Below are 23,735 nucleotides of genomic sequence, written 5' to 3'. Positions count from 1 at the left end.
TTCCGTCTCTCATAATTGTTACAATTATGGACATTCTGACCCTAACCCTATTTTACTCTGGGTGTTATAAATGCTCTCTCTGGTCCAAAGTAATGTGGTGTAGTAAAAAGTTTTAAGAATAGACCAGGATTAAATCTCACTTTGCCACTTGTTAGCTTTGTAATATTCAACCACTCTGAGTCTTGGTTTTCTAACCTATACAATGGAATAATAATCACAATTCTAATAGTTAGCATAGGATTTTATGAGAGAGCATATCTGTGACCCAGATGAAAGCTCTCTGAAAAGTAATAATAAAAATGAAAATAATTCTAACAGCAGCCTGTATTTCTGAGTATTTTCTATGTACTCGGTACAGTACTAAGGGCTTTACTTCGGTTAAGTAAAGTAATCTTTACTGAATCTTCACACAAAAATCATAAGTTATGGTTATTTTGACAGAGATGAAACTGATGCCGGCCAGAGGGGAGGAGGGTGGGGATGGACGAAGTGGGTGAAGGGAGGTGAGAGACACAGGGTTCCAGTTATGGACCAAATGAGTCCTAGGAATAAGAAAGTACAGCATAGGGAATATGGCAATGGTAGTGTGACAACATTGCATGGTGACAGATGGTAGCTACACCTGTGAGCACCACATAACATAGAGAATTGTGGAATGACTGGATTATGTTGTACACATGAAACTAATGTAAACATCATGTGTCAACCATACTCAAATTACAAATAAATAAGTAATGATAAAAATTAAAGTTAAAAAATACGAATAGAATTGGAATAAAAGAAATAAAATTGAAACCGTTCAAAAACTTTTAAAGATATGGCTATTTTATGGTTATATGGCTAGGGCAGTATCTAAAATATTTAACACGTGATATGGCTTGGTTACAGATCAGTCAGCATGGAAGCAATTGAAACAGCTGTGGTAAGCATCTGATTATACCCATTTTACAGATGGGGATATTGAAATATGGAAACTTCAGCTAGCTTGCCTAAGGACATAAGGCCTACAGGTGGCAGAGATGGGTTTAAATAGTCCGATTTCACAGACTATAAACTTAAAGGGTTTTCCTAAACTGCCTCCCAATCTCAAGATCTAGCTGGGGTTGCTTGAAACCTTCCATTTTATTATCTTGAGAATCCCTAATCTTACTGAGTTTTCAGTATAGCTCTGACCCACCAGACCCAGCCATCATAGCTATTTTCTTACTAATACTCTAGACCTTCTGCCAAATGCAATTGCCAGGGTTTATTGGACTAAAGGCTAATGTTATGAGTCACTCAGAGCCAAAGTGATTACTGTAATTATAAGGGACAACTGCAGTTATTAAGAGTGATTGTGGTAAAAGCAACCTTAAAATTAAGCTTATTTAAGTAGTTCAATCAGGAGAAATATTAAAATGCAGACTTGGGTGGAGAGTGACTTGGGTGCAAAAGAGTGAGGGTGACATTAATGACAAGGAAACTCTCAGTAATAAAATGACATAAAATACCATAACCATGTTAATTCCACTTCCTACAGGCTCTTTGACAATGGCAGGATCTGGGGACTGACACAGAAGGCTATTCCCTGAAGCAAAATGGATTGATCCAGATGCAGAAAGCAAAACAGATCATCATGATGGAGACATGGGGTAAGCATAGAAACAGATGCAAGTTTCTTTTACTTTGTCTGAAAGAAACACAAAATGGAATTCTTAGAGGAGCATCCCCTGGAAACCACAACTGAAATCTCTACATCCACTTCAAAAGACTCATGCTAACTATGAACTGTTGAAGTAGAATTGTGTCTGATGTGTGTGTGTGTGTGTGCGCGTGCACATATATCTATATCTGCATGTAGTTTGTTGAGTGACTAGTGATCAAACATGTGTAAGTACCTGTTAAACTTGTGCAAGTAAACATACATACATGTACATCTCATAAAGTTACACATATGCAGAGACAAGAGGCCAAGGTCTATGAAGCCTTCTCTGGAAAACCCCATTCTATATCTAAACATTAGACCCATCTCTTCCTTCCCTGTGTCTAAATCCAAGCACTTCCTGTACTTTCTTTGGATACTTTGACTTTGGTTATTTGTGCTTCTGACCCCCCTCGATCAACACTTTATCTCCTGCTCATGCCTTATCTCACCCCAACTGTTATCTCAGTAAATTGGATCTAACCTACAGCACCTGACCTCTGGCTGACTTCAGGACCCCAATGAGTTCCAAACTGATGCCCCCCCCACCCATCTTGCATTGTCTGGTTCAACCCAGCCAGGCAAAACACACTCACACACCACAGTAAAGGCAAATCTGGAACACTCCAATACTATTGATGGCAGTCACTCATACCTTCAATCTCTATTTTTATCATTCATCCAATAGCTGATTCTTTAAAACATATATTGATTACCAACCTACAGTAGTCAGTGTCTAATAGGGAAGAATTAACAATTTAGGGAGAGTTTAATAAAGGTGGGGCCAGGGTTAATGGAACCAACAAAGAATTGTGCAGTGCCCCAGGGCAAGAAAGAGAACCCCTTAATCACTCATAGTTTTGAAGACTCAAGGGGAGGGACCAGTAGCTCGAATCCTGAGATAGTCTGTGGCCTTAAGCAGAGAAACAGAGGCAACCCATGGAGGGTTGGCTACGGGAAAAAACCAAGGGAAAAATATCCCAACCTCACCATCTCGTCTTTTATGTCCTACCTGTGCTTCCCACTAGCCAAACCCAAGTGGCGTCATAAAGCAGAAGTCCCCACTGATGCCATTCTTACAGTTTCCACGATGTAGAGTAAGGAGTGCAAACAGTGGCTTGAGGGTGGGTATGAACAAAAGATATCCAGCACATCCGTCATGTGCCTCATCCGTGATATGTGTTAAAAATACAAATACTTGTGGGTCATCTTTATCTTCAAGGAGCTTACAATCTAGTGGGAGAGAATCATAGGACCACATGGCATATGTAATGAGAGAGGTAAGAGGTGGTTGTCATGGACACACGGGGGAGCCCACCAGGTGGAATTGGGGTGAGGGATTGGCACTGATAGATGGTCAAATGCCAAAGCTGACCATTAGAGCCTGAGTATGAGTTGGTCAAACAAAGGGAGCTCGTGCAGCAGGGAAGAAGGCACAGCTTTCCCCGCTGAGAGAATGGTATAAGCAAAGTCCTCAAAAGACACAAGAGAATTAGCTCATGTAACCAATATATTTGGGGGTGGGGGGTGTGATGGATCCAGGGGTTTGAATTATATTTTCTGAACCTTTATTTCGTGTTGGTTCTATTCTTGGATGGCCTCTCACCTTAGAGTGGTAGGATGGAGCAGTGGATCCAAGCTTCTGCCTCCGGGATTTGGATTTAAAAGAGAGAGATCATTCTCCTCTAGCCCTTCAAAGATGGCGGGATTTCTCATTCCATCTGACTTATACATGTGCTTATCTCTGAATCCCTGTAGGCAGGCAGATGCCCTCCACCTCCCAAGTGGACACATAAAATGGGAACCGGGGATGATATACCTGCAAAAGATCCTTTGGGTGTATTTTTCTGAAAAAAAAAAAAAAAAGAGAGAGAGAGAGAGAGAGGCAATACAACCAATTGTTCCATGACAGCCAGTTTCTACTGTCTGTTATTTTTTCTTTTCTCCTCACTTTATTCCCACTTAACTATCGTTAAACCCAACATTTGGCTTGGGAAACCAGGACATTTCTGACGGGAGGGATGCAGATGTGGATATGCTCACATGATAGCTTTGATCTTATTACATAACGTTATTTCATGTCATTATTATGGACACATTCTGATGGAGCAGCCCAAGGTTTGCCTAATGTCTGTGAGGTTGCAAAAAGGAACCTCCAAGATCAGATTCTGAGTTCTAAAACAGATTGTCCTACCTCTCCACACTGATGGAAGGTTTCCTTTCTTTATCTCTCTGCCTTCCTATTTCTCTATCCACACCTGCCTTGGCTTATGGTAAGCTAAGATCTATTTTTTTCCTACTGCTCTTTAAATATAGCAATAATGGATTGACGTCACTATACATTTATACCCACTTGTTTTCAAAATGAGGAGATACCACCACCACCACCAACAAAAACTAACGAAACCATCAAAAAACCACTGCCTAAGAATACTATTAACGTGAAGTAATATTCAAGATGTCTGTCTATATAGATATAACTATGAGAATAAAAACCGGATTACTATCTTACACCCTGCATGCTTTTAAATGTTTCTATTTTGGATTATTTTACATGCTATTTTAAATAAAGTATTACTTTAAATTGTATTTAGCAAAAGTGAAGGAAACTGCACTGATATCAAAATTATTTCTAAACTTCAGACAGCATTTATTTACTACCTTACTAGTCCTCTTACCATGCCCTTTGGTTGGCAGGATTTCATCAACTCTTTTTGATAAAACGGGCTCAGGTTTGAGCATATCTGCCTAGTGCTCCGTATTTGAGATACTATTTGATGGTGTTTAAGTTTCTTTAGAATTGTGTAGACTTATGTAAGTTGTCTTTGGCACTAATTGGTGCCACAGAGAACTTCTAGATAAATCTGATTTTCCTCCTTATAAGCAAATTTCTCCTATGCCTGGATGCACAGTAAGTCTGTCTTACAAAAGTCATTATTTTCTGGGAACATACAGTATTATTTTATTCTGAATATTCAGTTCTCCCCTGATTCCAAGTCCTCTATTTCACATACACAAATTCCACTTTATCTATTGTTGAGTCTATAAGAATGTCTCCCTTTCCATAGACCATCACGGTGTTACCACAAACTCTCTTTCTGTCACTCATTAAAATTCTCTAATATAACTTATTTGTTTCTTTTTGGTTTAAGTTTATGATTTTATGGTGGTGTTTTACTGTCTATCGCCTTTTTCATATAATTCTCTTATTTTCCTGCAATTATCTTATTTAGTGATCTTTGAACTCTTGGTTATTGAAAAAAATATATGTATGAACACTTAGAGAAAATGTTATTCTTTCCTTTGGGTTATGTTTGTTTTTCCAGACCGGATTAAGCTTTTTCGAACCATATTCATTTCTTGAGTGCACATTTGAGTGTTTAGCTGTAGCTAATTTTGCATCGAAGGTCATGCTACTTTGTTGAATATTTTTCTCAAGTCTGTCTTGCTCAGCTAGGGCTTTCTCTTGAACTCCTAAAGTATCTGGAATCTGTCTGAGCTCTCCTAGATCTATTCTGAGGCGAGATTGTTTCAGTGGGAGGGAGAGGGCAATCTCCATGAGGCTCTTCAGTTTCACTTGTTAGAGTATTGCTTTCTTTTTCTGAAATATTTTTAATTCCCTATATCATCATTTATATCCCATAGTTGGAAGTGTATATCTTATTTCCATGAGTTGATATGCTTAAGTTTTGATCATTCTTCCAGTTCACCAGTGATCTCTAGGAAAATACTATGACTCCTAGCAGCAGTGTGTGTGTGTGTGTGTGTGTGTGTGTGTGTGTGTGCGCGCGCGCGCGTGCAGACATACAGAGAGAGAGAGAGAGAGAGAGAGAGACCAAGAGAAAGAGAAAGCAAGTACCTCTGATGAGATCTTGAAATCTTCAAGGATAGAGTTTGGGGTGCTAGGGATTTGAAAAAAAATATTTCCTTAGTCTGTCTATTAATAATAATTTCAGATTAGGGGGTATTGATGAACCTTTCCAGAATTTTATTTACTTTCCCTATTTTTCTGTCACTAGGATGGGAAGTAGGAGTTGTCAAGTGACCACTTCTATTCCGTGTGAGCCTAACATTATATCTAGTTTCTTGCTTACTTGCTGCTGATGGGTTTTTTGCTGACACTGTTTTGGGGGTGGTGGTTGTGTTAGGTAATAGGAAGGAAGACTGTGTGACCCAGCTTTACCCTCCCATAGTACCTGCATGTTTTCAGAGCTAAATTTCATGCTCACTTGCAACAATACTTTTCCTTCTGGTTTTTGGCAAAAGAATTTCCCTGCTTCGTCTACGTGGTGTTGAGGAGGATAGTCATCATCCTCACCCTTATTGTATTCATCAAATTGCATCCATGCTTTAGGTCAAACTTGCCTCAAATACCTTTTGGTACAGGAATGGGGAGCGCTAAAAAGTCAGAGGAAAAATAGATATCATCTAGTTAGTATCCTCCAGTTTGCCGTTGAAGAAAATGGACCTAGAACAATTAAGTGGAAGTCCCCTTCACACAACTGATTGTTTTCCAAGAGAGTTCTAGATTATGAATGAAGCCAACTTTGTATTAAGGCTTAAACTTACCCTCAAATTATTTCTGTGACCTGGGTCAAAATATTTCATTCTTTTACAATCATTTTCCTAATCTGGAAAATGCAGTTAATCATCTGCCATGCAATATCGTGAGGCTCAGAAATAATTTAGCATATTGTCTGACACATCGTACTTAACAGTTAGTAGCTCCAGTTGGTGTTACCTCTTACTTTCGGTACGTAGTCCTTTCCTTTAGACAATATCAGGATAGAAAATTAAAAAAAAAATTCCCCCTCTATGTTGAACAAATTTTATTTTCATCTTCAGAAAGAGAAAAATAGTGGCTAATGTTTATCATCCCTGTTTTCCTCTACTAAATGCAAACAAGTAAATACTGTCACAAATGAAAGCATGTGTAATGAAAAACTCAGCTTGATTTATTTGCTTATTAGTACCGGTTACACTTTGAAGGGACAGGCGAATGACGTGTTCATAGAAATATCTGAATGTGACAAAGCCAGTCAGGTTTGCAGACAAGGGTTAGTGCTGGCCAAGCCAGGTGCTGGGGAGATATGCCCAATTTATGAGAATTCACTGAGAGCATGAGATGGCATGCACTTTGCATAATGAGAGGGTCAAGACAACACAGCACAGCAGGGGGTGAATAGAAAGAGGGGATGAATGGTTGGAAAACACCATTAATCAGGGGAGAAAGCTGGCATTGTGAGTTATGGATGTATAAGCAGTTCACTTAAGGTGTTTCCATGATCTTGTAATTTTGTGGGGTTCACCCAGCACTTCACTTTCAGAAGGAATTCAGTGCAATTCAACAAATGTTTCCTGAGTGCCTTCAACACATCTTCCATGAAAGATATAAAATATAAAATTCCAGACAGAATCTGTTCTTATGTAACATATAATCTAGTGGAAGTATCAATACATATACAAAGACATCAACTAATAGGCTTGTTGTGATGAATGTTATAATGGGAAGAGTAATAAAGAGCGATGGAAATGCAGACAAGAACTAAGTGAATTCTGAGTATATTTAAACTCAGTACTGATTAATGAAGAACACTTTTAAATATTTGGGAAAGGTGGTAAAGTTACGAATAATCAAATTGAATCACTCATCATTGGGGAAATACAAATCAAAACCACAATGAGATACCACCTCACACCTGTCAGAATGGCAAAAATTAACAGTTCAGGCAACAGCAGATGTTGGCAAGGATGCAGAGAAAGAGGACATATTTTGCATTGTTAGTGGGAATGCCAGCTGGTGCAGCCAGTCTGGAAAACAGTATGGAAATTCCTCAAAAAATTAAAAATAGAACTACCTTACAACCCAGCAATTGCACTACTAGGTATTTATCCAAAGGATACAGGAGTGCTGATTCGAAGGGACACATGAACCCCAAAGTTTATAGCAGCACTATCAACAATAGCCAAAGTATCCAAAGAGCCCAAGTGTCCACTGATGGGTGAATGGATAAAGAAAATGCGGTGTATGTATATATACAATGGAGTATTACTCGGCAATCAAAAAGAATGAAATCTTGCCATTTGCCACAATGTGGATGGAACTAGCGTGTATTATGCTAAGCAAAATAAGTCAATCAGAGAAAGTTAAATATCATATGGTTTCATTTATATGTGGAATTTAAGAAACAAAACAGATGAACATAAGGGAAGGGAAGCAAAAATAAGATAAAAACAAAGAAGGGGACAAACCATAAGAGACTCTTAAATATAGAGAACAAATTGAAGTTTGCTGGCAATGTGTTGGGTGGAGGGGATGGGCTAAATGTGCGAGGAGCATTAAGGAGGACACTTGTTGGGATGAGCACTGTGTGTTATATGTAAGTGATGAATCACTAAATTCTATTTCTGAAATCATTAAAAAAAGATACGGTGTTTCCCAGTCTCTCTCCCTGCTAGAAATGGTCAAGGAGACATAAGTGAAAATCACTGGCTGAGAGCTTCCATGAATTTCCTTTAAAGAGAGCTATTTGGCAGGAAGGAGTGCCCTTTCCCTCTTCCTTCTTTGTATTGCCTGGATTGCAGATGTGGTGGCTAGAACATCAGCAACAATGCTGGAACCATGAGGCAAACTTGAATAGAAGCCACATGTTTATGACAGTGAAGCAGAAAGAAGGAACCTTTATGTCAATCCTGTACACTTTACCTGAGGACTTCTTTTACATGAAAGAAAATAAGCACTTATGTTTTATCCGACAACAACAACAAAACCCCAAATAATCAAATTGATACGGTATTTCTGGCTATTCCAATGGATGAGGAGAGGGGTTGAATAACATCAGTAGTAGAAAGTTGCAGAGCTAAGGGTTTATCAGGGTATTTTGCCTGAAATGTGCTGAAACTATTTAAGCATTGCACTGAGCAGATATTGTTCTTATGTCTTTTGTGCTTCTGTTAAGGTTGGTACAATGGCTGCAGGCTACTGGGGACCAAAGAAACTAATGTTCTCTGATAGTTTGAAGCGGTGAACTCAGCTCATGATGAACTATGTTCCAAGAGGATAACTGATAACTAAATCAGGACAGAGAAATAGCCGATTGACAATATGGTACCTGGTTTCACTGAGCTTATGTCCCAATGGGTATGACAGGTCGTAATCAAACAAATAGAAAAGATAAGAGCAGATGACAATACATGCATTGGAAGAAATAACAGGGACAGCAGAGAAAACCCGCAAACCACTAAAGAGTGGTTGAGATCGAGTGTTGAGATAGAAGGATTGTGAAAACCAAGGAGAAAACCATTCTGGACAGAGGGAAGAGTAAATATAAGAGTTCTGAGGTGAGAAAATGTTTGGCATATTGAATGAAATGAAATGAAATGAAAACCAATGTGGCTGGAATATAGTGATTAAAGGGAAGACTGGAATGAGACAAAATGGAACAGGTAGCAAGAAAAAGACCAAGTAAGCTTTGCAGGTCATGGGGACAAGTTTGGGTTTTATCCTAAGAGAAATGGGAAGCCACTGAATCATTTTAAGCATGGCTGTAAAATCATCTGACTGCTGGGTGGCAGATGGTGGGGTGGGCTGTCTGCTGTCACCTGAGTGCCACCCTCATGTCCTTGTAAGGTTGGCAACTTTATTCATCCTAATCACCTTCCATGGTTTTGTCAAGGAGTGCAATACCTGCCTGTGGTGTCTTGAAAATAGAAGTGAATTGAAAGCTTTATTCTCTAGCAGTGGTGGCAGATAGACAAATGTGCAGATGTGAGCATCAGAGAAGCCTGTCGGCAAACGCTTGAAACCCACTTGCTCTGTGACTGCAGACCATGACGGTCTAGGAGACATTCTGAGAATTGTAGCAACTTCTAGGCAAGCTTTGGAGAACCACCACATTTGGTGCTGTAGGCTGAGACCTTCGGTGTTGACTTTGATGACCTTAAGCTTCAGTTCCTCTGACATCTGCCCCCACCTCTCAGCTTTTCTAACAATCACATAAACCCCTATTGTGTGTTAACCCCCTCATTTCTGGAATGCATAGGATAGGTTGTTTCTCAACCGACATAAAAAATGTTGGAGAAGATTAGAAGCCACGAGAGAACATAGGACATTATAGAATACTGGGGAAAAATGATAGATTCGAGACATGCTTGATAGAAGCACAGAAAATATTAACACATGGATTGGATGAGACAAAGAAGTAAAAGAAGATATGGAGGATGTCCTCTAAGCTTTTGGCTTGATGATGGTGCCACTTGATGAGATGGTGAAGTTTAAGATTGCACAGGTTATAAGGATGCACAGGTTATAATGAGGTTTCCCCTCATTCTGAGGGGAAACCTTCAAGAGAGAGATAACTAGCAAGAACCATGGATTTCCTGGAATGAATTTGGGCTCCTGGGATCCCTGGAGGTGCAGGGGACTTTTGAGTCAAAGAGTCAGTGGGTTAGGATATATTTTGCTATCTCTGGAGAGCTTGAAGGACCAAAGGGCACTAAAGGAAAGGAATAAGGAAGCTGACTTGAGGAATCTTGGGAACAGTTCATTTGTGGTGGGAAGAGTAGATTTTCTGGAGCTGAAGAGAACTGAGTCCAAATCCCAAGTTTATAACTTATTAGCTATGTGACTTTAAAGAAGTCACTCAATCTCTTTGAGTAATAGTTTCTCTATCTGTGTACAGGAGATAATCTTAGTGTCTATGAGAAAACATCAAATTAAATTATGGATATCAAATAGCTGGTCATTGATAATGTCCTTCATCTATGCAACACATATTTGTTGAGCAACCACTAAATACTTGACAGTGGTTTTTTTATATCCAGGCAGTATGGATATAAATGTTCCTAAAAAGTACAGGGTGTTCCTAGTCAGTTTATGAGGAACCCTGATCTACTCTGGGGAGTCAGAGAAAGCTTCCTGTGAAGTGATGTTGGAGCTGAACTGTGGGAGTTGAATAGGAATCAACTAGGTATATACATAATGGGAGTTTTTTGTCAGCTGGAGGCGGGTAGAGATGAAGATCATTCCAGGTCACAGATACAGCATTGTTAAAAACACTGAAACAAGATGCAGGAAAGTACATTTGGTGCTTGGAACTCAGACCAGTGTGGCTGGTGCAGAAAGCCTGAAGGCAGAGAGAATGGGAAGATTGGATTCCTTCTCCCCAGTCCAGTTCAGCTCCCAAGAGGATGATAAAGACAGTGCCCTGAAGTAGGTATTGTAATGAGTCAAAATCATAGTCATTGTTCGGTAAATACTTACTATTTACCAAGCTCTGCATTAAGTGCCAAACTCTGTTGTGAGTATGTCCAGGCACTAGGGTATGATGATTAAGATAAACAGCCCTTTCATTTTCATTCACATTTTACTTATTTAATTCTTTTTTTAAATGTTTATTTACTTTGAGAGAGAGCAGGCATGTGAGCGGGGGAGGGACAGAGAAAGAGGGAGAGAGAGAATCCCAAGCAAGCTCAGTGCTGTCAGGGAAGAGCCTAACGCGGGGCTTGATCCCACGAACCTGTGAAATCATGACCTGAGCTGAAATCAAGAGTCAGACATGTAACCAACTGAGCCACCCAGACACCCAACTTATTTAATTCTTACAACAAGCCTCTGGTGTTATAGATGATGCTTAGGTAAGCCAACAACTTGCCCGAGCTCATAGAGTTAGAAAATATTATAGTGACAGTCAATTTATTCATTCACTTTACACATATTTATGGAGCACTTACTATGTGCTTGGCATTGTTCCAGATTCTTGTGACATAGCTGGGAGCAAAACAGAGGTCTCTCAAGGAAAGCATTCTATCAGGATTGTCACACAATAAATTATAGATGTGATAAGTGAATTATATCAGGGGTTAGAAGAATGATACATCTTTGAACAAGGAATAAGGGCAGAATGTGGAGAACCTGGAATCCTGGCATTGCAATTTTAATAGAATATTGTAGGGGGACTTGCTGAGAAGATGACACTCGAGAAAATGCTGAGGGAGGTTGGCAGTTAGCCTCATGGAGATCTAGTGTCATTGTCTGCCTGGCTACCATAACTGAATACCATCAGTTGGGTGACTTAAACAACATAAATGTATTTCTCACAGTTCTGGAGGCCAATAGTCCAAAATCAAGGTGCTTGCCAATTCAGTTGCTAGTGATGATTTTCTCCTGGTTTGCAGTTGGCTGCCTTCTCACTGTCTTCACATGATGGAGGGAGAAAGAGAGAGAGAGAAGAAAAGAGGAGAGAGGGAGGGAGAGGGAGACAGAGATCTTCCTGTGTATATAAGGCCCTAGTCTTGGGTTTAGGGTCCTATCCTTATGACTTCATTTAACTTTAATTACCTCCTAAAGACCCCATCTCTAGATACAGTTCCACTGGGGGTTATTATGTGGGGTAACACAATCCAGCCCATAGCTCCTGAGGAAATGCCTTTAAGCAGAGAGAGGAACCATCATGGCAAAGGCACTAAGGCAGGAGTGAGCCTGGTGAGTTAAAAATAAGCAGGGAGCCTGGTGTTGCTGCAACTTCTGGAGGTGTGGGAAAGTATGAAGTCAGAGAGGCAAAGGGTATTAGCTCATTAGAAACTAGACAGCTGGGTTAGGGAATCCGAATTGTGATCTGAGTGAAACAGAGCCGATACAGAGCTTTGAGCAGAGGAATGACCTTATGTGATTTTGTTTTAGTGAGATCAGTGTGACCAGTTGGGGCATTCTCCCTGGAGGCAGAGACCGATCTGGTGCTACTGCGGTTACCCGGGCAATAGATGGTTCCAGGTCAGTCTAGGCAGGAACAGTAGAGATGGTGCAAAGTCATCATTTTATGGATATATTTTTTTAAGTAAACAGAGTTTCATGAAAAATTGTATCTGGAATGTGAGAAAGAGGATCAAAGATAACATCAAGCTGGGGGCACCTGGGTGGCTCAGTCGGTTAGGTGGCCAACTCTTGATCTCAACTCACAGTTGGTGAGATCAAGCCCCACGTGGGGCTCTGCACTGACAGCATGGAGCCTGCTTGGGATTCTCTCTCTCTTTCTCTCTCTGCCCCTCCTCCACTGGTGCATACACATGCATGTGTGCTCCTTCCTTCTCTCAAAAAAAAAAAATAAATAAATAAACTTTAAAATGTTAACAAAAGTAACACCAAGCTCTCTGAGCTGGGCACCAGGAAGTTTGGTTTGTCATCACATAAGATGAAGGAGGAAGTGGAACAAGTTTGAGGGCAGATGATACGGCGTTCGATTCAGGTCATGACAATTTTGCGATGTCTCTTACACTTCCAAATGATGATGTCAGGTAGGCAGTGGGAATGCATCCTGAAGCATGGAGAAAATGCTTGCTCTGAAAAGCGGAGTGTGGGAGCTCTCAGCTGACAGACGGCCTTGGGCCCCAGATCATTCCAACTTAAAAAAATCCTTGGTCTTGACTGCTATATCACTTTCTGATAACAGAAGACTAAAGGATTCTCTTTACTGAAACTTCCTGCGTGTTATAATCCAGAAGGAGGGCGATGACCGACAACGTCAGAAAGAATCTACTGAGTTTCAATCCCACGGAAATTGTAATTTGTCATGGACAAATTTAAACAGGTGTGTGGGGAGAACAAAATGACACTCACCGGGAAGGGTCTTTAATGATGGGATCTTAGACAATGTGACATCTGATTGGGAGAGGAAGCTGTGAGTTTTGGAAACTTCTAGGTTCCCCTCAAGCTATACCACGTAAGGCCTAGCTCTCTGTTTGCAGGATAACCGTCTTTGATGCTAACTCACCTGTCAGGCTACTCTTTGCTGCCTCAGAAGGAAGCCTATACAACATTTCAAACATGGACTTGACAGTTGGCACTTCTGGCTGAGAGCTGCTAAGTGGCCCTCTTAGAAAATCAGCTCTCTCTTTCAACCTGCCAGTGCCAGACAAGCCAGCAAAACAGCTTCTGAGCTGAAATGAACCTTAGATATTAATGACTTAATGCATATATCAGAGTCTGTTCAGGCTTCTATAACAATATACCAAAAAAAAAAAAAAAACCTGGCTGGATATAGACAACAGACATTTATTTCTTGCAGTTCAGGAGGCTGGAGGCCTGAGGTCAGGGTGCCGGCACGGTTGAGTCCTGTGATCCTCACATGACGGGGAACTCCCTGGCGACTCTTATAAGGGTCATAAAGTCTCCTTCATTAAAATCTGAATTCCCTCCCAAAGGCCCCACCTCCTAATGCCATCACATTGGGATAGAACCTCAATGTAATAATTGTGTGGGGGACACAAACATTCAGCCCATAACAATCATGTAAAATAATTAGAATGGTGCCTGGAACACAATAAGCAGTTACTATTCATTATTACTTTTATTGCTGCTGCTGTCACTCTTATTATCGTTATCCTGCCTCTTTTGTCTTATGGATGTGGAACCTGAGGCCAAGAGATTTAAAATAAATCTCCCAATGTCACATCGCTAGTAGACAGCAGAGCTCGGACTGTCTTTTCACATTCTGGAACGTACGGAACATAAAAGAAGAATCTTAAGGGGCTCCTGGGTGGCTCAGTCGGTTAAGCGTCTGACATCAACTCAGGTCATGATCTCACCATTCACGAGTTCCAGCCCCACGTCGGGCTCTGTGATGATGGCTCAGAGCCTGGATCCTGCTTTGGATTCTGTGTCTCCCTCTCTCTCTCTGCTCACACATCCTCTCTTTCTCTCTCTCAAAAGTAAATAAACATTTTTAAAAGTTTAAAAAAAGAAGAAGAATCTTAGAAAACGCCTAGTTGTGTGATTGTCGATCTCAGTCCAGTGGAGCCCTGGGGTTCCTCAGAAACAGGCAGGTGGTAGTGTGTGAGCAGAGGGTTAGGGTACCACTGAGGACGTTGCTTCTGTCTCCTCAAACCTTCACTTAGATTCTAATTGAGCAGAGGGCTCCCTGGGTAAAAACTTCTTTGAAACCCACTTACATATTTCAGTCACCCTGTTTTACCAGAGAGAAGCCTGGAGCCTATACAGATTCAACAGTTTATCCAGTTATGTTACAGGTTTGGGTAAGGAGAACACAGAATTCCTGATTGGGCAGCATTCTTTCTACAGCAGAACCAACAGAGAATTAGTGACCCGACTCTGAAGATGGGACACAGACTCGGATCTGAGCTGGTATTTTTTTAAGTTTATTTATTGATTTTTAAGAGAGAGAGCATGAGCAGGGGAGGGGCAGAGAGTGAGGGGAAGAGAGAATCCCAAGCAGGCTCCATGCTGTCAGCACAGAGCCCAATGCAGGGCTTGAGCTCATGAAATCATGAGATCATGACCGGAGCCGAAATCAAGAGTCAGACGCCTAACTGACTGATCCATCCAAGCACGCCTTTGAGCTGGTATTTTAATGGCCTTTTACTTACCCAGTTAGTGAGGGAGGGATCCCCATCCCATGGTTATGAGGATAGTTGAGCACATGACATCCAACACTGCATAGATGAGACAGACAACCTGTTAGTCGCAGAAGCACAGCCCAGGAGAGAAGGACACCGCACGCCACATAAGGACATTGCGTGCCATGCAAGGTCACGTGTGGGTTTCACTCAGGAACCCGATAAACGGTAAGGTCCGTGGGAGGCGGGCTTTGCAGTATTGAGAAAGGGGTGCCTCCTGGCTCCTGTGCGAGGATGTGACTGGCTTGTTTGAGTCATTCCACAGACTGGCATGAACTGAAACCTGCTGTTGAGAGGTGAGCAGGGACTGTGCCTGGTCCTTTGATGAAGGAGGTTGTTTAGCGAGGGGACCCTGTATCCAAAAGAGCAGAGTGAGAAGGGAAACTTGCAGTTACACCTTGGGAAGCCCTCCTGGTTTACAGCATATAAGATTTTGTACCACAACCAGGAATATGTGCTCATCTGATTATTGCCCCTCCCCACCCCCGAGAGCTACAGGTAGGCCAGGCAAGGGTGGGCTTCCTGTTGGACCGTCTCCCTGTGATTCCGTTGTATTATAGGATTCTCTCCTTTTCCATTCCCCTGTGACCCGAAGGCCAGGGAAAATGATACAGACTCAGTGGGCTTGTCACAGAAATATGGACGCATGATGCAAGAGGTTATCTGGTAGATGACAGCAAATCATGGACGCGTATTCTGAGCACTGTGCTGACCCCGGCGGTCTAGTTGGGAGAGAAAGTTTACGCACGTGAAAGGATTGGCCAAAATGTGTTTAGAATAGAAAGAGAGCTAGAAGCAGGCAATGGGTCTGATCCTCGCTTGGCCAAATAACAGCTAATGAATCTGGCTAAGTCATTTAAAACCTCTGGGGCACTTGGGTGGCTCAGTCGGCTAAGTGTCTGATTCGATTTTGGCTCAGATCATGACCTCACAGTTGAGGGATCAAGCCCTGTGTCAGGCTCTGCGCTCGGCATGGAGCCTGCTTCAGAATCTCTCTCTCCCCCTCTGCCCCTCCCCGGCCCGTGCTCTCTCTGTCTGTCTCTCACACATGAATGAAAATAAAATCTTAAAACTTCTGAGCTTGGTCCCCTCATCTGTAGAAGGTGAAGGGAGAGATGTAATATAAGCTGCACAGAAGCCCCTAGATATGTTGCCTGGCCTGACCTGAAACAGCATCTTGATCCCTAAGAGTCCTTATCAAAAAGTCAAAGTGCCCCTGTGTCTCTTGGGAGGGCTAATTTTATTTATATGGTTTAAAGTTTAGAAATAACAGAAGTAAAACCAAGGAATCACTAAAGTAGTAATTAGTAAGAGTTCATTGTGTACACACCAAAAAGACAGTTTGCAAACTGGGAGCGCTCAAACCAGAACATGGAATGAGGCTCAGGGGTTTACTGCTATAAAGCGGCTTAGCTAGTGAACTGAAGCAGTAACTGTTTATTCTGCCTAGTGATTGGTTATGGTATTAGAATTGTTTTAAATGGCAAGGAATTGATCAGTGGGTAACCCAGATCAACCTTGAGAAACAGCTTAAGTTTTACTTATGGTTTTGGGACTCCTGGGTGGTTCAGTCTGTTAAGCATCTGACTTCTGCTCAGGTCAGGATCTTGCAGCCTGTGAGTTCGAGCCCCGTGTCAGGCTCTGTGCTGACAGCTCAGAGCCTGGAGCCTACTTCAGATTCTGTATCTCCCTCTCTCTCTCTGCCCCTCTCCTATTCACACTCTGTTTCTCTTTCTCTCAAAAATAAATCAACATTAAAAAAAATTTTTTTAAGTTTTACTTACGGTTTTCAGAGGCATAAGCAAGAAGTGACCCAGGTCAAGCTAGTCTCGCAAAATAAGCTAAATTAAAGTTTATTTGTATGACTCAACTGGTTTTGTCTGCTCAGGGAATTTTCTTTCTTTTTTTAATCGGCTCTATTGAGATATCCTTCACGTACAATTCAGTCGCGTAAATTGTACAATTCAGTAGTTTTTAGTATATTCACAGGGTTGTGCAACCATTACCACAATTCCAAGACAGTTTCATTGCCCCAAAAAGCAACTCTGAACCCATTAGCAGTTATCTCCCATTTCTCTCCAACAGCAGCCGCCTCCCCATCCAGCCCTAGGCAACCACTAACACACTTTCTGTCTGTAGGATTTGCCCGTTCTGCTCAGCGAATTTTAAAGATTGGTCTCAGTTTGCTTTTTATTTTAGCAGTATGTTTGTTTTGTCCTATTTTTTTTCTCAAATTTTCCTAATCATGAAAGTTATCCTGTAGGTCACTCAATAAAAATACAGATGCCTGGGGACCTGCCCCTGAAGATTCTGAAAAGTAGGTCTGGAATGGGAACTTGTAAATGGCTCTGAACATGAACTTACAAGGCCTGAGTTGAGTCAAATCTCTGCCTCAGATTAGACCCATGACATTGGTCAGGCCAAATGGCTTCTTAACATAGATGTAAGCAGGGCTGATATGAGGAGAAAATGAGAGCATATACCTAATGCACCCAGCATCCAGCACCCGGCACCCAGCCCAGTACATTGTGGGTGCTTATCGAGCCAAACCTGAGCTCTTGATATCTGGAGCTAAGGTCAACACACTGACCTTTTCCATTGGTCAGATGGAGGCACATCTTCCATTTCCTTTAGGAGTCATCAAAGAACTATGGACTGGAGTCCCCTTCCCCTAAAAGTCTTACAGCTGGAAAGGTTTTCAGTCAGAAGCACCGACTTTGCTGCTTCTCTCCTGAGACCAACACCACTCCCATCATGCCATGTAGCAAGAACATTCACAGACAAAATATCCAGAAATAGATGAAGGAAATCTCTGTTCAGTCTTAATATTGGGCATTGTAAAGAAGCAATCTCTTCAATACTGTAAGTCGGACATGCATACTGACGAGGGAAGGAATACCATCGACTGAGTTCCAGGCACCCATACTGTATCATTTAATTGTGCAACAACCCAATATCACAGATAAGAAAAATTGAGGCTTTGCAAGATTAAAAATAAGTAGAACTTCAAAAGTGATTTAATGGACACAGCAGGGAAGTACAGAGTGGAGGCTACAACTCTTGTCTCTCTTATCCTCAATCTCACATTCTTTTTACTATGCCAGGAGGAATATAGTACCATTCTTTTATTTTAAGTACTGAAATATAACCCATGCCCCTTGTTAGAATACTGATCTGGAAAATATAGACCGAAGTCCTACGATGTGGGTATATTATTCACTGATAGGTGACGTGGAGAACAAAGAATTGAGTTAGAATTCATGATATAAACCATAAGTGACATCCCTGGCCGCAGAGCCCTTGTCAAACAACATTTTATCCGCTGGACAGCTTGACGTCTACTAGCTGGTGTCAGTGGCATGGGGACTTTAAGAAGGAGGAGAAAGGTGTGTGGTATAAATAACATGCATGAATTATTGGGTGCTCAATAGCTCATGAAGAACAAGCCTTTGTGATATATGGGGCCCCTCCTCTGGGACCATAGGGCAGTCATAAATGCCATGGAGTGACAAATGACTATAAAAAATCTCCAAGCCAAGGCTTCTGACTCCCCAGCTTCAGCAGGTGGGGGGTCAAGCTGTGGGATGACAGAGGGCAGCCCGCTGCCTGCTCCGTGAACTCATCGCCTCCTTCATCACTCCCGCATCCCCCATGTAACTGCTCTTTCTCGTACGCCCAGCATTTATTTCCCCTTTTGTTTATGCTGTCCCCTTGCCTGGAATCCTCTCTCCTCTCGTCACTGTGGCCAGCGACTTCTCTTGCTTTAAGATTCAGTCCAAGCCCCACCTTGCCACAATAAGCTTTTCCTGCCCCTTCCGGTTAGTTGTCCGCATTTTTACTTTCCTCATTTCTCACGCGTTATCTCCTCGCTGCATTTACAATGCACCAATAATATATGATTATGATTGTGTTTGCAGGCTTGTCTCCTCTGCCAGACTCTGAACTCCCTGAGGTCAGGGAATCTTTTTTTTTTTTTTTCCTTCGTAAATCTGAGTGCTTAGCATACAACCCACGTGCCAGTGGCTCGCCAACTTTAGCGTCCATCCGAGGGCTTCTTGGGTCCAGCTCCCACAGTGTCTGATTCCACTGGTCTGTGGCAGGGCATGAAAATGAGCATTTCGAACAAGTTCCCAGATTATGCTAACGATGCTGGTCTGAGGACAAATGGCAAGAACCACGGCTATGGTTGGTCTTCATGAAGTACACCTATGTTAGTGCCTAAGTGGACATGCACGTAGGCTATGGAGTCACCCAGAGCCCGGATTTAAATCACAGTCCTCCAAGCTCAAGACCTTGGGCAAGTGGCCTAAGCTTTCTGAATCTCCACATCTCCCTTATCTAAAAAGTGGGCACAGTAAGAAAATACTAAAGCACTTACCACAGTGCTCCTACTGAGTAGAAGCACTAAGAGGAGGGAGGGGAGAGGGAAGGCAGGATACAGCAGTCCAATAATTCCCGGGTGAGGACCAGCCCCAACACAGAGCCCGGCAGTGAGTTTAATTAAATAGTACACACATTTACTTACTGAAGGATCCTATTTTCTTAACAGGAACAGATAAGAGAGCAGTAGTACATGACAGCCTCCAGGGTGCTGGAAAGAATCTGTTTTTGAATTTTTTTACATCAATCAAGTGATTCACAAACACAACTTCTTCAGCGGATGACTTGCAGAATTGAGTCTAGTGGGTTTCCCACCAGGGCTCACCACTAAAACCCTCTCATTAATAAGTAATCAGTTTCTACTGATCTGCTCCTAAGCTGCCTTCCAGAGCAGCTGTTTCCCCCTGTGCTGTGATTTAAGCTCTGTTTAACAGTGATGAAAACAGATTTGTGTTGCTTCTCTTCTCATTAACCTTATTATAGAGTTTTGTTCCCAAGGTACACACTTCTACAATGTATATCATATTTATAAAAGGGTGAAAATTTTTAAACCAAGTTTGGCTTGGTATTTCTCAATGGCTGGCTGAAGAGTAAATGATTTGGTCAATCGTCAAATTACGGGCTAGATAGCAGGTGATGGGTTGTCCATAGTCCAGACTCTGATTTTTCATGAGTGAGGAGAAAGGAATTTCAGAGAATAACAACATATAATAACAACTTAATTCTTACTGTATAAAGTTAGGCACTGTGATTTGTGTCCCATTTTCCTTCTTCTTTTTTTTTTTTTTTTAATTTGAGCATCAGAATCCTAGCATGTAATATGTATCAAAATTCCCACTTTGCAGATAAAAACAGTGAGGCTTGAATGGGTAAATGTTTTGCCTAAGACTGCATAGCTGATAAGTCAAAGACTTGGACCTCGATTCCACAGATACGAATCCTGTGCTTAAAGCTTAATGTGCACAGGAATGACCTGGAGATCTCTTAAAATGAAGATTCTGATGCAGAGGATCTGAGGTTCTGCATTTCTCACAACTTTCAGGCCAAGCCTATAATTCTGTCCAAAGAGTAGCTTTGGATACTGAGTATCACACTTCACAGAAAAGTGGCTTTTCTCTTGCCTTGGGTCAAGTGAGTTCGCTCCGTCTTGTTTCCTGGTCATCAAAGCTTACAAATACTCTTTTGGCTTTTAACTTTGACTTGATAAATATTTTGAATTGTCTATCCTGTGCAAAGCTCCATTCTAGACCTTGGATGGGAGAAATGGAAAATTATTCAATTAAAAAACACTGGCTGCTACCCTAGGCCGTTTAGAATCTAGAAGAGACCCACACATACACTTAGCCATAGGCGGAGTATAGAGTTTCCAATATCTAGCTTCTCCATTAGATTTATATTATAGTAAAAAGAGGGGAGGATCCATTGTTTTTAATGTTTTATTTTTAAGTTTATTTACTTTTGAGAGAGAAAGCACAAGCAGGGGAGGGGCAGAGAGAGAGAGAGAGAGAGAGAGAGAGAGAGAGAGAGAGAGAGGAAGACACAGAATCCAAAGTAAGCTCCAATGTAGGACTAGAACTTACCAACCATGAGATCATGACCTGAGCCAAAGTTGGATATTTAACCAACTGAGCCACCCAGGTGCCCCATGGATCCATTTTTTTAAGTAGCAAAATAGCACTGTGAGGATGGATCAAGACAGATCACAGGTCATCAAGTAAAGTCACATAGGGCAGGCAGTGTGATAATCACCTGAAGTTCTCTACTGGTCTTCACTGAGCCCATACACCACATATGTTAACTGCTCATGGGTACAGGACACTAGAATTCTGCCCAGTAAGAGTCTTGCCAATGTTGTATAGGGTGTTCCTTTACACCAGAGCAATAGTTCTCAACCTGGGATAAATTTTGTCCTCTGGGGAATATTCTACAATGTCTGGAGACATTTTTGGTTTTCACACTTGGGAGATCCTACTGGCATCTAGCCGATAGAGACTAGAGATGCTGCTACACCTCCTATAATGCACAGAACAGGCTCCCCTTCTCTCACTTCCCCCACCCTTGCACCCCTACCAAAATGTTAATAGTGCTGAGCAAAAAAAGCCCTTCAACCAGAGCCTTAACTTTCGCTTGATAAATCTAAGGGATCTGGAGCTGCAATAGTGCAATTAGCAGTTACTCACACTCGTTTGCGACTATTTCTACAGACCCCAGTGAGTCCCATGGGGACTCAGCAGGTGAGTCTGACCTTCTGGGGCATTGTCTTAGCTGTCTGGAACTTCTCCGCCTGGAATATAGTCCACCTGAATTCTACCCAGAGGAGAGGTTATAACCTAGAATAAGAATTCAGGGAATGATTGGGGTAGGATGGGAGGGGAGAGGACATTTGAGCTGAACCTCAAAGGGCAGGAGAAATCAGTGTGAATAGAACAACACTCCAGGAAAACAAACCCCCATACACAAAGGCCGGGGGAGAAAGAGAACCTGGTGCCTTTGAGGAACCACCAATAATTTAATATTACCAGAGTGGGAGAATGATAAGATAAGAAAAGAGTTGAGAACAGGTCAGAGAACTCTCCATTTCCAAATAAGGATCTTGGGTTTTATCCTCAGGACAATGGGAAGCCAACAAACACTTCTATGGTATCCAAACTTCTGCTCTTTCCCTGCACACCAACCTAAAAACTCAATACCCTCACCCTACAAATGTGTCTCTTCCTGGTATCACTAGTCCCTTGTTCAAGGATTAAAGTCTTTCCCTAGAACTTCAGCCTGATATACACCCCACTCCCACTCCACCCAAGACTGTGGGTTACCTGCTTGAGCTGATAAGTATTATTTGTCCTGGATTCTTGAGGCTTGAGGCTCATTAGTTCATTCCTATAATCCCTCTGACTGCTTGTTTAGGTGCTTCCTAGGGCACTGTGCCTCTCCTTTAGGCTGACTTTCACATCTCTGCACCATTTCTGGGGTGGTCATCCTCCGCAAACCACTGGCCTGCCTCACTGGCTTATTGAATGATCACTGGCTAGATCTCCAAACCTCCCCAGAGTGACCAACTCTCTGTTTGCTGGGGGCAGAGAGCTCTCTGAAAGTGAGGCTTCCAGTTTTAAAACCAGAAAGGTCTGGACCAACCAGATGAGATGGTCCCTCCCTCACCCATCCTGCACTTTGCAAGTACCCATGCCCTCCTCGTCCAGACGCCAAGACTGTTTCCGGGTCATCTTTACACTTCCTGCATCATGTAGCTTAGGCAATTGTGAATTTTCACGCAGCTTTTAATCATCATCTCTTTCTCCTGTTTCTCCTTCCCATACTGGTGACAGTACTAGGCAAAGGTATAATTAATTAACCGTAAAAGCAGGGTGAAGATTATCATAAACAGCTTTAAACCCAGCCTGAGGAAATCAGTTGTCAGCAGTTCAGAAAGATATGCAGCGGTGTGGGGGATGGTGGTAATGTTTCCCCTAACACATTTCTAAAAGGCTGGGTTTTTTCCCCTCTGTCTTGTCCTTTATATGTTCGTTAAAAATAATGCATATGCCCTGCATCCCTTTCAGCCTCGTTATTGTTCCAATGCCTACAGCTATTTGTACTCCAACTGCTCCACTGCAGCTAAACTTTGTTTGCATATTTCAATTTTGAGATGAGTCAGCCTCGGGCTGATTTCTTCTCTTCCCTGACTTCCCAGCCCGATTTTCTGCTTCCAATTTCTGGGGCTTCGCGGAGCCTGACCCAGCAGTGGGTAAGGATACACGCAGGTGCAGAAAGGCAGAGGATGAAAAGCTCGCTGTACTTTGTAACAGCTTGAAGATATTTTACCCAAATCTGAAATGTGCTCAGGTAACAAATTTGAAAACATCCATTCTGATGCCTACCCACTTCACCTCCCCAGTATCATCTCTCTGGACTGTACCTTTCGAAGCAAACTGATTCCAGGCACCCGCACCCGTGAAAAGGAAGTCCTGTAGTGAAGTGTGTGTGAAACTGGTTGTAGCTTTGGCCAGCACACGGGAAGCAGATGTTTTCTGAAAGAACTGATGGCATCCTAGGCTCATCACAATCTGGCCACAATCTGTCTTTCCAGACGTATTACCCCCCACCCCCATACATGTTATGCTCAGCCACATAAAATGATTCTCCAAAACCCATGATGCCTTTTCATGCCTCCATTTCTCCTTCACTTGCTATTTTCATAACCTAGAATATCCGCTACACTGCACTTTCCCTTTCCTTGACTGCTAAATGCCTACTTATTTTTCAGGAT

The 23,735-nt window shown here is 42.0% G+C and overlaps 1 long non-coding RNA gene across 1 annotated transcript in view; it reads left to right on the top strand.

The window, feature by feature from the left end:
* The window catches only part of LOC125156573 (uncharacterized), a 136,300-nt gene that overhangs the window by 44,101 nt on the left and 68,464 nt on the right, over positions 1 to 23,735 (top strand). The window contains exon 2 of the long non-coding RNA XR_007148675.1: positions 1,520 to 1,631. This is a non-coding gene — a long non-coding RNA (uncharacterized LOC125156573). The remainder of the gene's footprint in view (positions 1 to 1,519; positions 1,632 to 23,735) is intronic.

Source organism: Prionailurus viverrinus, chromosome F2, assembly GCF_022837055.1.
Source record: "Prionailurus viverrinus isolate Anna chromosome F2, UM_Priviv_1.0, whole genome shotgun sequence".
NCBI lineage: Eukaryota > Metazoa > Chordata > Mammalia > Carnivora > Felidae > Prionailurus > Prionailurus viverrinus.
This window is presented reverse-complemented; position numbering and strand designations above follow the sequence as displayed.